General features: G+C 44.7%; 1 protein-coding gene across 2 annotated transcripts in view; it reads left to right on the top strand.

Moving 5' to 3' along the window:
- Positions 1-6,139: 6,139 nt before the first annotated feature.
- AGPAT3 (1-acylglycerol-3-phosphate O-acyltransferase 3) overlaps positions 6,140-12,438 on the top strand; it is a 96,173-nt gene continuing 89,874 nt past the window's right edge. For both annotated transcript variants that reach the window (XM_054066444.1, XM_054066439.1), the window contains exon 1: positions 6,140-6,329. The gene's annotated coding sequence lies outside the window, so the exon portion shown is untranslated. The remainder of the gene's footprint in view (positions 6,330-12,438) is intronic.

Raw genomic sequence — 12,438 nt, 5'->3', positions numbered from 1 at the left:
TACTCAAAGCTGAACCTAAGGTTTTATCTTTGTAAATGAAAACCAGCGTGGGTACATTAAAAGAAAAGACCCTTTAATCTTATCTGAGATGGTTACATAGTCCTTGGACTGCATATAGGAGCAATGGGCTAAGCAATCTCCAGGGTCCTTTCCAGACCCATGCTTCTGCAGCCACATACAACATGTGCTGTGTTCATTTCACCCAACACTCGACATCTACAGTACAGATATTTATACTTTGCCTGTGTTATCAGTGGGAAACAGGCTGTTCCAGGAGAACAAGTCTTGCTCAGGCTTTTGGGGTTGAACATATACTGCTAAGAGAGGTTAAATCAAAGTCGTGTTTATCCAGCATTTCCTCAGAGTCAATTACATATATGACTGTGATCCTGCTTTCCTTCTATGGAAAAACTCCCAGTAAAGTTACTGGGTATTTTTTTCCTTAAGAAGATATAGAAGACAGAGCCCTTAAACTACATGGAAAAAAGTACAATTTCAGTCTAAGTCAAGAGGGTTTGATTCAGGACTGAGTACCTTGTGAGAAATACAGAACTAAAATTCACCTGAGGACATCCGAAGATAACAAATGCAATTTCAAGAGAAAGTATAGGCATCTATTGTATCATGTACTTGTATTGTGTGAGGTTTTGTTGTTTGCTGAGCAGCATGACCTATTTCCCAGCATTGTGTGATTTTTGTATTGCAAGACTTTTCGGTAAAGAAGTAGAATTAATATTCCAGTGGAAAAGATACAAATCTAATTTTCCTTAATTCTGCCCAATAAAGTAGTATAAAGTCGCATTTCTTTTTATTTATTTATTTATTTAAACATCATAATCCTTTTGAAAGATATGTTTGTGCAAAGCATATGCACACCCTTATCTGTTGCTGGCATTATGTAGTTTCATTAATGTTTTATTCAAAAATGTACAAGGCATCAAGAAAATCCTAATTAAATTACACTTGGATTTAACAGGATTTCAAGCCCATCTTCCACCAAAAGGCAGTTAAGTACTTAGGCATCTAAACCGCACAAAGGGAATTTAAGCACCTGCCACCTCACTCTGTTGCCTAAGTTTTCTGCTTAAATTTTGCTGAGCTGACTGAAGTTTTTTCAATCGTGCACATGGAGATGAAAATCTAGGGATGCCACCTCTAGCTAAAAGCATCTGGCATCCCTAAAACAGGAATTCCTGTGCCCCAGCCTCATAACCCTCTCTATCAGATGTTGTCAGTTAATTCCTAATGGAGACCAACACCGTATCTGAGAGAAGACAGGAGAAAAAAAATCAAGCTGTAATGGAGACATCTGGAAGGGAACTTTATACAAACTCAACAGCTTCTGAAAAGCTGGCCCCTTAAAGTATGCACAGTTAGGCACCCCAAAAGCACAGTCCCTTCTGAAATACTTGCTAAATATTTATTTTTAGGTTGTGGCTTCTTTATTTCTCATCATATTTCTTCTAATACACTGGAAATACTCATAATTATGATGATGGGAGTTTTTCTAATGGTCATATAACTCAAAAGTGACCAAATGAAAGCTGACTACACTTTTCCAGAGGAAAAAGAAATGTTCTATGAACTATTTCAGCACTAACAGTAATTAATTTCCAAGTAATTCTTAAAAAGTTGTGTTCGTAGTACCAGTTTGCGTTCATTTGTCAAAATCAACAGCACAGCACTATTGAGCACAAAGCAAAGCTGAGAATACTGCAGAAATGACGATGAAGGAAATGCTGAACATTTGGTAAGCAAAGACGATGTTCAGTTAGGTTGGACTTAAAAGTATTAACCTCTTCGCAAGATGAATTATGGCTTTACGCACCTTTGGATCACATGCACATTTATGCATTGTGTCTGTGTGTGGGTTTTTTTAAGACCTCAAATTAGTTAGGAATTTGTGCTTATAGTTAACATAGGATGTGTCAGCTCTAGAGAATAAGTGTGGTTGCTAAATCATGCTTTCGCTTATGTATGTGCCCAATGCTGTGTATCTACACTTGTAGGTCAAGTATCCTTGACCTTTCAGCAGCTGAAATACGAGTGCTCATGCAGTACCTGCTGTACAAAACCGCAAACAGTCGCCTGGATTCTGCTCAGTGCAGAAATTAATCAGAGCTTCACTGCAGCTCATGGAAAGTCACAATGAACTGCATTTGGACCGAAGTGTTGGACATGACTCAGACACAGCTCAGTACTGAAAACTAACGAATAAATGTTCTCCGGTGATTTCTAACTAACAGTTTAAGAAACCACAATTAGACCAGGGGACATGGGACAGCAGGTGCTATAGCTACAAAAGGGACATATTTCAAAGCCTAGAACTGAACCCTCTATTAATGTTAAAAAGAAAGTATCTTCACGTGGTGAGAAATCTGCTTCTCCCAATTACATTGCCATTCTCAGAAAAATAGACAAGTGAAGATCAATGTAAGAGACCTTCTTTCTAGCAGACTCTGCAAACCTGTAATAGCTGCTTTCCTGATGCTCTTAAGTAGATTTCAACCACTTTGATATGTTAAGTGGCTTTTTTGCTCAACAGTAAAGGCTAATAGTGCTCTATTTGAAATCTTGCTTTGTGCACATATCAAACATTGCTTCTGTGCAGCAGCTCCTTTTAAGCCTGGGGATGATAATGGATGCATTATGAGGACAACTGCTCCCAGTTACACTACAGAGGTACTGGTCAGCACTTCACAGAGCTCTCTTGCCAGCTGTGAAAGAGAAGATGCTAGTTGCCAATTCAGATGTCAGAACACAGCTGATCAGGAAGCTGGAAATCAAGTTTCTTGGCAAACTTTATAGGTGCTACCTTTGGGGATTTTTTTTCATGCTGTTTCTGTAGTCACCATTTTTATTCCCAAACTTTAAATGCATTTCTTTTCTTTCTCTTCTTCTTCTGTATCTGCTTCATGCTAAAATACCCCATAAATGCATCATTCTGTCAGATTTATGTTTTGATAATCTGATGTTTTTTAGGCACAACGCTGCCAGTGGACACCATAAGCACATAAGCACTGCAAAGTAGGACTGACAGTATATACAAAAATAGGGAATATACATTTTGCTATAGTTAAAATTCAGGCAGACCAGAAACAGGTCAGGCAAGTTTAAGTGTCTTCTTGTTAGTGACACAATCTGAAAAATCTTCCGACTGAAGAAATTATCTCATGCTCTGGTTTTGCAATCAAACCATCATAAGCTACTTGTATTAGAGCATCTCCTTGAATGAGCTATTTCTTACTTGGAAACAGACTTGTGAGGTACACTAAGAATTCGCACAAAGAATAAATAGAAGCTGTACTCTATGGGAATCCTTCTGCAAGCCCAGAAGTTGCAGAGAAATAAGCTGCAAATACCTGTGTACTACCACTGTGGGAAATGAAGACAAACAGGAGGCTCAGTGCTGGGACCCTTGGTGGAATGCTAAATTGCCTTTGTCCTGTCTTAGTTCTGAGCTACCTGAGGGACCGAAATCACCTTCAACACTCTCCAGGAAGCCAAAGAGGCTGCTGTAATATATGACAGCCTACTATAAAGCTACACCAGCACAGGAGATAGGCCAAAGATTTTGTGATTGGCCAAGTCAGCATGGGCTGAGCAGCATTAGATAAGGCTGATTTAACTGCCAGTAAGAGGCTGTGCTAGACGAGAGATAAGAAAAAGCAGCATATGCACCCTATCTAATGGAAGAATCTCTGCCTCATACTAGAACTTGTGTACAACTGGAAACCAGTAGTGAGTTCTGCGATGATGGTAAAAGCACAGCAATTAATGGATTTAATGGCACTTAAGTAAGCACATAACATAAATATTTAGGCATTACTTGTGTACTTTTCTAAAATAGGTTGAGTTATGATGTTCTGAATGCCACATACCGCCAGTGAAAGGGGGGAGCATTTGGAAATGAAATAACTGTTAAAACCACTTAATTTTACAGGTCTCCCATAACTGCTGAGGGTAGCAGTTGCTTTGCTGTGATGGTCCAGTGAGCACTATGACCACTGTCTTCCATTTTACTACCTACCACTTGTCTCCCTAAAATCTGTGCTGTGGAACCAAATAAAAGGAACTTACTTTCAGAGGTAAGGAACATATGCAATCTTGAACAAAGAGCCTTAGATGCTGCAAGCACTCACCATCTTGAAAAGTAAACCCAATTATGTAGCGGCACCAGTCAGGTGTTTGAAGGAGAATGCTAGGTACTGATATTTGAAAATGTCATTACAGTTTTAAAGTTTGGGTTGGTTTTTTTTTTTTTTTTTTTAATAAAGATTGGTAACATCTAAGCTTTGACACTTCCTCATACTGCACCCAAGAAAGGAGAGGAAGATCTCCCTACTCCTACTCATCATCACCCAGGAAAGCCTCTCTGTGTAGAATTTCTCTAGCCAGGACAGGCACTGCTGCTTGCATGTGGTCCTGTCCCACTGTGAGGAGAACGAGTAAGATTCCAAACCAAAATGTCATCTTTCAAGACTTATTCTGAAAATCAGATCAACTGTGTTTTCCCTTTGATATGTTCTGAGATGCTTCTTTATGGTACGTGTAGGACCACGAAGATATCATCACTTTGTGGCACTACGTTTGTTTGAAATCAGATAACCAAGGTGAGATCCTGCTCCTTTCATGAACAGCTTCCACCAGGACCAATCCTTGGCATGGCATCTGATTTAGAATCATAGAATGTCCAGTGTTGAAAGGGACGCACAGGGAGCATTGAGTCCAACTCCTGTCCCTGCACAGGACAACCTCAGCATTCATACTGTGTGTCTGAGGGCATTGTACAAATGCTTCTTGAATATTGCCAGGCTTGGTACCATGACTACTTCCCTGAAGAACTGTTCCAGTGCTCCACCATCCTCTGGGTAAAGAACCTTTTCCTAATACCCAACCTAAGCTTTACCTGGCACATCTTCCTGCTATTCCCTCGGGTCCTGTCATTGGTTGCTACAGAGAAGAGATAAGCATTGGTTCCTTCTTCCCTTGTGTGGAAGTAGTAAAGTGCGATGAGGCCTCCCCTTAGTCTCCTCTGGGGGTCACAGACCAAGTGACTTCAGCCACTCCTCATACGGCTTCCCCTCTGCAACCTTCATCCCTGCATTCAGAACACCATTTTTTCCTTCCTTCAGACTCAGGATTCCATCTTTATTTATTCAGACAGTTACATGTTAGTTCTCTGCCTTACTGGGAATTTCCCGTATTGATTCCTCATGGTGTCATCTTTGCATTTGTTCCATGCAGATCCCTGTGTGTGCACTCCACAGCTCCCTTCACACCTCCTCAGGCAGGCGGGAGGTCATAGAATTATAGCGTGGTTTGGGTTGAAAGGAACCTCAAAGATCATCCAGTTCAAACCCCACTGCCAGGGGCAGGGACACCTTCCAGAACATCAGGTTGCTCTGAGCCTCATTCAACCTGGCCTTGAACACCTCCAGGGATGGGGCAGCCACAACTTCCCTGGGCAACCTGTGCCAGTGCTTCACCACTCTCATGGTGAAGAAATTCCTCCTTATGTCTAATCCAAATATTCCCAGTCCAATTTAAGGCCACTGCCCCTCATCCTATCACCACAAGCCTTTGTAAACAGTCGTTCCCCCCCAGCTTTCCTGTAGCCCCTTTCAGTTACTGGAATGTGGCTATAAGAGCCTTCGGAGCCTTCTTTTCTTCAGGATGAAGAAGGAGCCTTCTTTTCTTCAGGATGAACAACCCCAACTCTCTCAGCCCGTCCTCATATGGAAGGTGCTCCAGCCCTCTGATCATCTTTGTAGCCTTCCTGTGGATCCGTTCCAACAGCTCCATACCCTTCTTATGCTGAGGATTCCAGAACTGGGCACAGTACTCCAGAGGAGGTCTCACAAGAGAGGAATAGAGGGGCAGAATCCTCTCCCTCGCCCTGCTGCCCATGCTTCTTTTGACGCAGCCTAGGACACGGATCGTTTCTGGGCTGTGGACGCACACAGCTCATACGATCACAGAGCGGGTTGGGTTGAAAACGACTCTAAACCCCACGCGTTCACCCCCTGCGCCGGGCAGCCTCCCCCGGCCCAGCGATGCTCCCGGGCGGGAGGGGCCTCGCCCCCCGCTCGGCTGTGCCCGCCTCGCCCGCCCCCAGCGGCGCGGAGGGACGGAGCCGGCGCCGCACAGGAAGTAGCGGCTGCGGGGGGCGGCGGGGCTGCCGCACTCCATGAGCCAGGCTCCCGCAGCCGCCCGCCCCGCTCGCCCCTTCCCCGCCTCCCGGGGGGGCAGCGCCAGGCGGAGGCGGCCGCAGGACGCGCCGGTCCTTCCCGAGGAGGAGGAGGAGGAGGTGGTGGAGGCGGCTGCAGGTCGGAGGATGCGAGGCGCGGATGCTGGGGTGCCGCGGGAGGGGGGAGGGGAGAGGGGAGACGTGTTCCCCCCCCGTGCCGTGCGGGTCCCCTCGGTGTTCCCGGTGCTCCCTGGAGCCCCTCCGGGCAGAGCCGAGCGCCCCCCGCGCTGCGGCGGCGGAGCTGGAGCTGGGGCGGGCGCAGCCCTTTGTGTGCGGGCGGGGGGCGCGGGGAAGGGCACAATGGTCCTGCCGCTCCGCTGGGTGGGGGCGAGGGGGGCCCTGCGCGGGGCGGGGGGGGGACGTGGGTGCTCCTGCCCGTGGGAGGGGAGGAAGAGGATGTGTATGCTCCTGCCTCTATAGCGGAGGAGGGGGGGCATGGGCGACGTGGATGATGCTCCTGCCCCGGAGGGGGGACGAGGACGTGGGTGCTCCTGTACCGGGGAGGGCCGAGGGGCTGGCGACGACGTGGATCCCCCGTCCTGTGGGAGGGGGAAGAGAACGTGGGTGCCGCTGCCCATGGGGAGGAACTCGGGTGTCTGAAGGCAATGTAGATGCCCCAGTCGACGGTGGGAAGGAGGATGTCGATGCCCCTGCCCATGGCGGGGGGAGGGGAAGAGGATGCAGATGCCCCTTCGCATGGGGCATGAGAGGACATGGATGCCCCTGCCCTGGGTGGGGAATGAGGATGTGGATGCCCATGGTGGGGGAAGAGGACGTGGATGCCCCTGCCCTTGAGGGAGGGGGGAAGACAACGTGGATACCCCTGACCGGGAGAATAGAATCATAGAACCTTAGAATCGCTAGGTTGGAAAAGACCTTTGAGATCATGACGCCCAACAATACCTGCCCACTGCTAAATCATATCGCTCCTGGGATACCCCTGCCAGGGGGATGTGGATGCCCCCGCTCTGAGGGAGGTGGGTAGAATCAGAATAACTAGGTTGCAAAAGACCTTTGGGGTCATTGAGTCCAACTGTACCTGTCCACCACTAAACTATATTCATGGAATCACTAGATTGGAAAAGACCTCCAGGATCATCAAGCCCAACCATTCCTATAAACCACTAAACCATGTCCCTGAGCATCCCTCCCGGGATGCCCCTCCCCAGGAGTGCAGAGTGAAGTAGGCGCAGGCTGGCGGCTGGGGGGTATGGCAGCTGGGCTCAGCGCCGAGTGTGAGGGGAAGAATGGCTGGGAAGCGAGAGAGCAGTTTAAAACAAAAAGAATTGGAAGGGAAGCGCATTATCTGAAGAGCCATGCTGTACCTGGGTGCACGGCTTGCGAGTGCAAAATGGAGAAGAGCAAACCCTATTGATCTGAAAGCGGCAGCCACATAGGATGCTGTTGTGCTTGGATGTTCAGATGATGCTGGTGGATGTAATAAGCTGCAAACTGAACGTGGAGACATATGAATCAATAAGCACACTGATTATAGCTTTTAATACACTCTGCTCTGTTGTGTTGAGGCCAAGTGTTATGTTGCCACTCTTATGTATTCTTCCCCTGTGATATTTTTTCCTCTTTTAATCTTCGTCTTCCCTCTTTGGTTAGGCAGAAAGCAGGTGTGGCACAAGAAAGGAGAGTGGCAGAGTTTGCAGTAATCTTGTTGCTCTTTCTTCAAAGCAATCATAATCTCCTTAGCTCATCGTGTTATCAGACTCAGTAATTTCAAGTCCAAAGTAAACTCTGTGGCCTTTCCCCCACTCCTACTCTAAGGAAAATAGGCTGGTGTCCAAGATCGCATGTTTGCCATCAGTGAGTTGCTGAGACGTACAAGCGTGGAGTTGAAGCACTAAGTTCTCCACTTGTCTTGACAGCATTTGTTTCACAGTGACGCTCTTCACTTGAGGCTATTTGCTTGAACTACAGGTCGTTTGGGTAAAGTTAAACACAATCACAGATAGATATGTGTATTTTTTTTTCCTAGTTTGATTCTACAAGTGGTAAAACCGATAGGATTTCCATTCATTTTTCTTTCAAGACTTCAGCTGTATGCGAGATGAAGTTAAACAGAGTTGTTGTAACCTGCAGTGAACTTGCTTTGCTGCAGTGTGTGTTGGGCTGTTACAGAGCCCCTCACACTGTAAGCAGTTCTGGTCCTTGTATTTTAAACATAAGCATTCTAGTCTTTCCTGTGACTTTAACAGCAGCCTTCACTTTTGGCACCCTTCTGTACTCCAGTTTTCTTCCCCTTCATATCTTTTGTTATGGAACCTTTGTGATTAAAACTACGTGTATTACATTCAGTACTTTAGTCAGCCTTTTTTAAGGGCAATCTTATATACTCTAAGGAATTCTCATTATCTCTTTCTCTCTTAATTCCCTCCTTCACCTCTCCACCCCTATACACACACTTAATTGGAGAAAGCAGGATAGAGACTGTTGGTCTCCAAATATAGCTTGAATTCAACAAACACAGGAAAGATACCTGACCAGATTGTCCCTGCCGAGCACAATTATAATGGCAGGACCACTTATCAAAACTTGGTACTGCAGTTTAACAATACGCTGCAGATAGCTCAGTCCAGAGTGTGCAGGTTGTACCTGACAAGGGTGGAAATCAGAATGGGCTTCAGTTGAGGTAATGTTGGAGAGATATGAGGATGCTATTTCCTCTTCCCAGTGTGATTTCTTTTATCTCTGAAGAGATGCATTAACTAACAAACAGGACAAAATTCCACTTGAATTGCAGGGAGCTTTACTAGCACAAAGTGTATGTTCTTTTCCCAGCCAGAGCCAAAGCTTTCTGCCCTGTGTTAATCTTCTTACAAAATGAAACTATTGCACAGTCCCGTGCTAGCTTCTTTTTTTTTTTTTTTCACTTTCTGCTTGTTTGCAGAAAGATGCATTGTTTCCAAATCCTAAATGGTGTTTTGTTTATTTACAAAGCTGTTGTGAAATAATTGGATTTGAAGCTTACATTTTGTGGGGGACTGGTATGAATAAAGTATTGCTGTTAACTGTAATTAGTTCACCTATATTAAATTTATGAAGGCCATAAATTATGGGAGACTGCTTCTACACTTTATGCAAATACAAAAAAACACAAGAATGTAATTCTCGAAAGGAATGGCCAAGATACTGACGAAGATAATTATCATCTGTAATGGCTAAAAATGTTTGCTTTCTCAATGTTAGGGTTTTTTTTTAAAGTGTTAGGTGCATGCGTATTAGTCTGTAGTCAGTGCCTGAACAAAGAACAGGTGACTAGGCAATTGGTACCTTGAGTATTACAAGACAAAGAACAAAAGAAAAGACAAAAAGCAAAGGAAACACAAACTGTTGTTGTATCTTGGACTGTTCCACTGCCTTCTTGTGCTGAACTCCTAGTAATCAGATTTTCTGTCTGCACTTGCATTTCAGGCTAATACCAGGGAGCTCTTGCTGTGGGTATCTCCTCGTAAGTAATTGATACCATCTTTTTAGGTAAACCTAAAAGGAAGGGAACAAAGAGGCATCAGGAGATGTTATCCAAATTTCTTATTTGTTTGAGGTATTAGCCAACATATAATGAGACAAGGAAGCACTAATCTTGAGGGGGAGGCTTAATCTTAAGGGGGCCTGCAGGAAAGCTGGAGAGAAGCTCTTTATGAAGGCGTGCAGTGATAGGGCAAGGGGTAATGGTTTGAAGCTGAAAGAGGGGAGATTTAGATTAGACATTAGGAAGACATTTTTTCCTGTGAGAGTGGTGAGGCACTGGCCCGTGTTGCCCAGAGAAGTCATGGATGTCCCATCCTGAAAGTGTTCAGGGCCTAGTTGGATGGGGCTCTGAGCAACTTGATGTAGCGTGAGGTGTCCCTGCCCATGGCAGGGGAGTTGGAACTGGATGATCTTTAAGGTCCCTTCCAACCCAAACTATTCTGTGGTTCTATGCTTGATGAAGATATTCTTAAACATGTAATGTGAAAATCAATTTGCCATCTGATGCATGATCATGTCGGCATTCCAAGAGTGAGTCAGCACCTAAGTTGGGAACTGATTATTGCCAGGATGCAGGCATGTATAGGTAAAGTCAGGATAATCTAGGAAGTTTTTAATTCACTAGTGCATCACACCAGTTATCTCTGTTTCCTCTTTTGGTTTGTTAATTGCGGAAGTCCAGATTTCAAATGATTACAAAGGAAACAGACCCTTGCATATTTTTTTTATGCTTGTGAAATTAGTGAATGCTTACAATTTATCTGTAAAATCTCCTTGTGTCTGGACTCATTTAGGAATGTGTAATACATTACGATGAGGAGAAGCTGGGCACCTAACAGCTATTAGGCACAATTCATAGCAAAAATGGAAGAAATGCTTGCTTCATTTGTAAAGACCTAAGGGGAGACCTTATTGCTTTCTACAGCTACCTGAAAGGAGGCTGAAGAAAGGTGGGTGGTGGCCTCTTCTGCCAAGTGACAGGGGACAGGCCGAGGGAGAATGGCCTCAAGCTATGCCGAGGAGTTTCAGACTGGATATCAGAAAAAAATTTTTCACAGAAAGAGTCATGAGGCACTGGCAGAGGCTGCACAGGGAGGGGATTGAGTCACCGTCCCTGGAGGTATTTAGAAGACGCGTAGATGTGGTGCTCAGGGACATGATTTAGTGGCAGATAGGAATAGTTGGACTCTATGATCCAAGAGGTCTTTTCCAACCTGGTGATTCTATGACCAATCTATGAGTGCTGCCTTTGTATCCAGTCTTTCACAATGACACCACTTTCTGCTGTGTCTTTATCTATAGCTGTCTAACCTTGCATGGGATAAACAGCATAACTGTGTGGTTTAGTAAGACGGGATCTTCTTCTTTGGAAGACGGAGGCTTGGGTTCTTGTCCATGTCCAACTGAGTATTCAATGTTGTAGAAAGGAACTGAGAGCCACAGGGACTCTTCTTCTGTCTGTAAAACCATGCAAAACCCAAACAGTTTTAGTAGGAGAGGGCAGTTACTGACTGTACTAGGGTACACTGGTGCATTACCAAGGAAGTGCTGGGTGAAAGTTATGATACCTTCCAGGGAAAAGACAAGGAAAGCTGTATTGGAACAATGTACGGCTCAAACTTCATGAGGATGCTGCCCACCAGAATGATGGACAAAATGTCCAATCAGTCTCACCTTTCTGTTTCGTGCCGGTTTAATGAGAGGGTTGGTATAATCTTGGCACCCTGAACCTTCCCGTTAAGTTGATCATCTCTACTTAACACAAACCTGAGGAAAGCTGGGATTGATGCTGTGTCTCCTTGTTGAGTATTGCTGAATGAGCTCAAATGCTCATGTTGCTTTATCTTTTTTTTTGTTTGGTTGGTTTTTTGGTTGGTTTTTTTGGTTTTGTTTTCCACCACTCCTCTTTGCTATTCTTGAGTATGCAACTTCCTTCATGTATTTTGTAGGGAGAGCAGACATAATTTTGAGCTGCTGCTTCCCCTAGGAATCAAGGAACTTGGCACCTAGGCTCTGTGAAGCTTGCTACTGCAATGCTGCATTTTTTTCTGTACCCATAGGTGCCAGTTCCTTGGTACAGAGCTTTGATGAAATGAAGAAGAGAAGAAACTTCCTATTGCATCTTGAGTGCGGAATGAAAGCCAGAGTACTGACTAGACCTAATACTGTTGTTTATCTTGCATTCGTATCAATAGCGTGGAGTTTGCTTTCCAAACAAAAGATGTGATCCGTGCCCCAAAGAGTTGAAACATCGTTTGAAGCTCTGTGTAGTGGAACTGGTAGTTCTCTCAGCCAGATTGTTCTTCACCCTGGGTACAGCCTTGTTGCCTAATTGTGGTTACTGCTGTAGTTTGAGAATGCTCATCCTTGAAGTAGGTGTAGATCTCCATATATTTTTTGAGAATGAAAGGGCCTGTAGGTTCTTTAAGCATTTGGAATGAAATGGTAGAAGTTTTGCTTACAAAAGAGGTGGATCCAAGTGTACGGCAGAACTTGAAGAATCCAACACCTCCTGTGTATTTTGCTTTTTCACAGAAAAAGAATTATTTAAAACCTTTACAGTGTTTCTGCATTAGTGTTGAGCTCAGACTAAGTGTTGCGACATTGGCCTCTTTGTAGCACCCTTTCTCCATGCAGACAGACTTTGTCATTTGCTGTAAAGGAAATGGGATTTTGGTGAAATTTTTATTTGCCTTCCCCTTTCCTGT

Source organism: Cuculus canorus, chromosome 1 (genome assembly GCF_017976375.1).
Source record: "Cuculus canorus isolate bCucCan1 chromosome 1, bCucCan1.pri, whole genome shotgun sequence".
NCBI classification, from domain to species: domain Eukaryota; kingdom Metazoa; phylum Chordata; class Aves; order Cuculiformes; family Cuculidae; genus Cuculus; species Cuculus canorus.
Note: the sequence above shows the minus strand (reverse complement) of the source record. Positions and strands in the feature narration are given on the sequence as shown.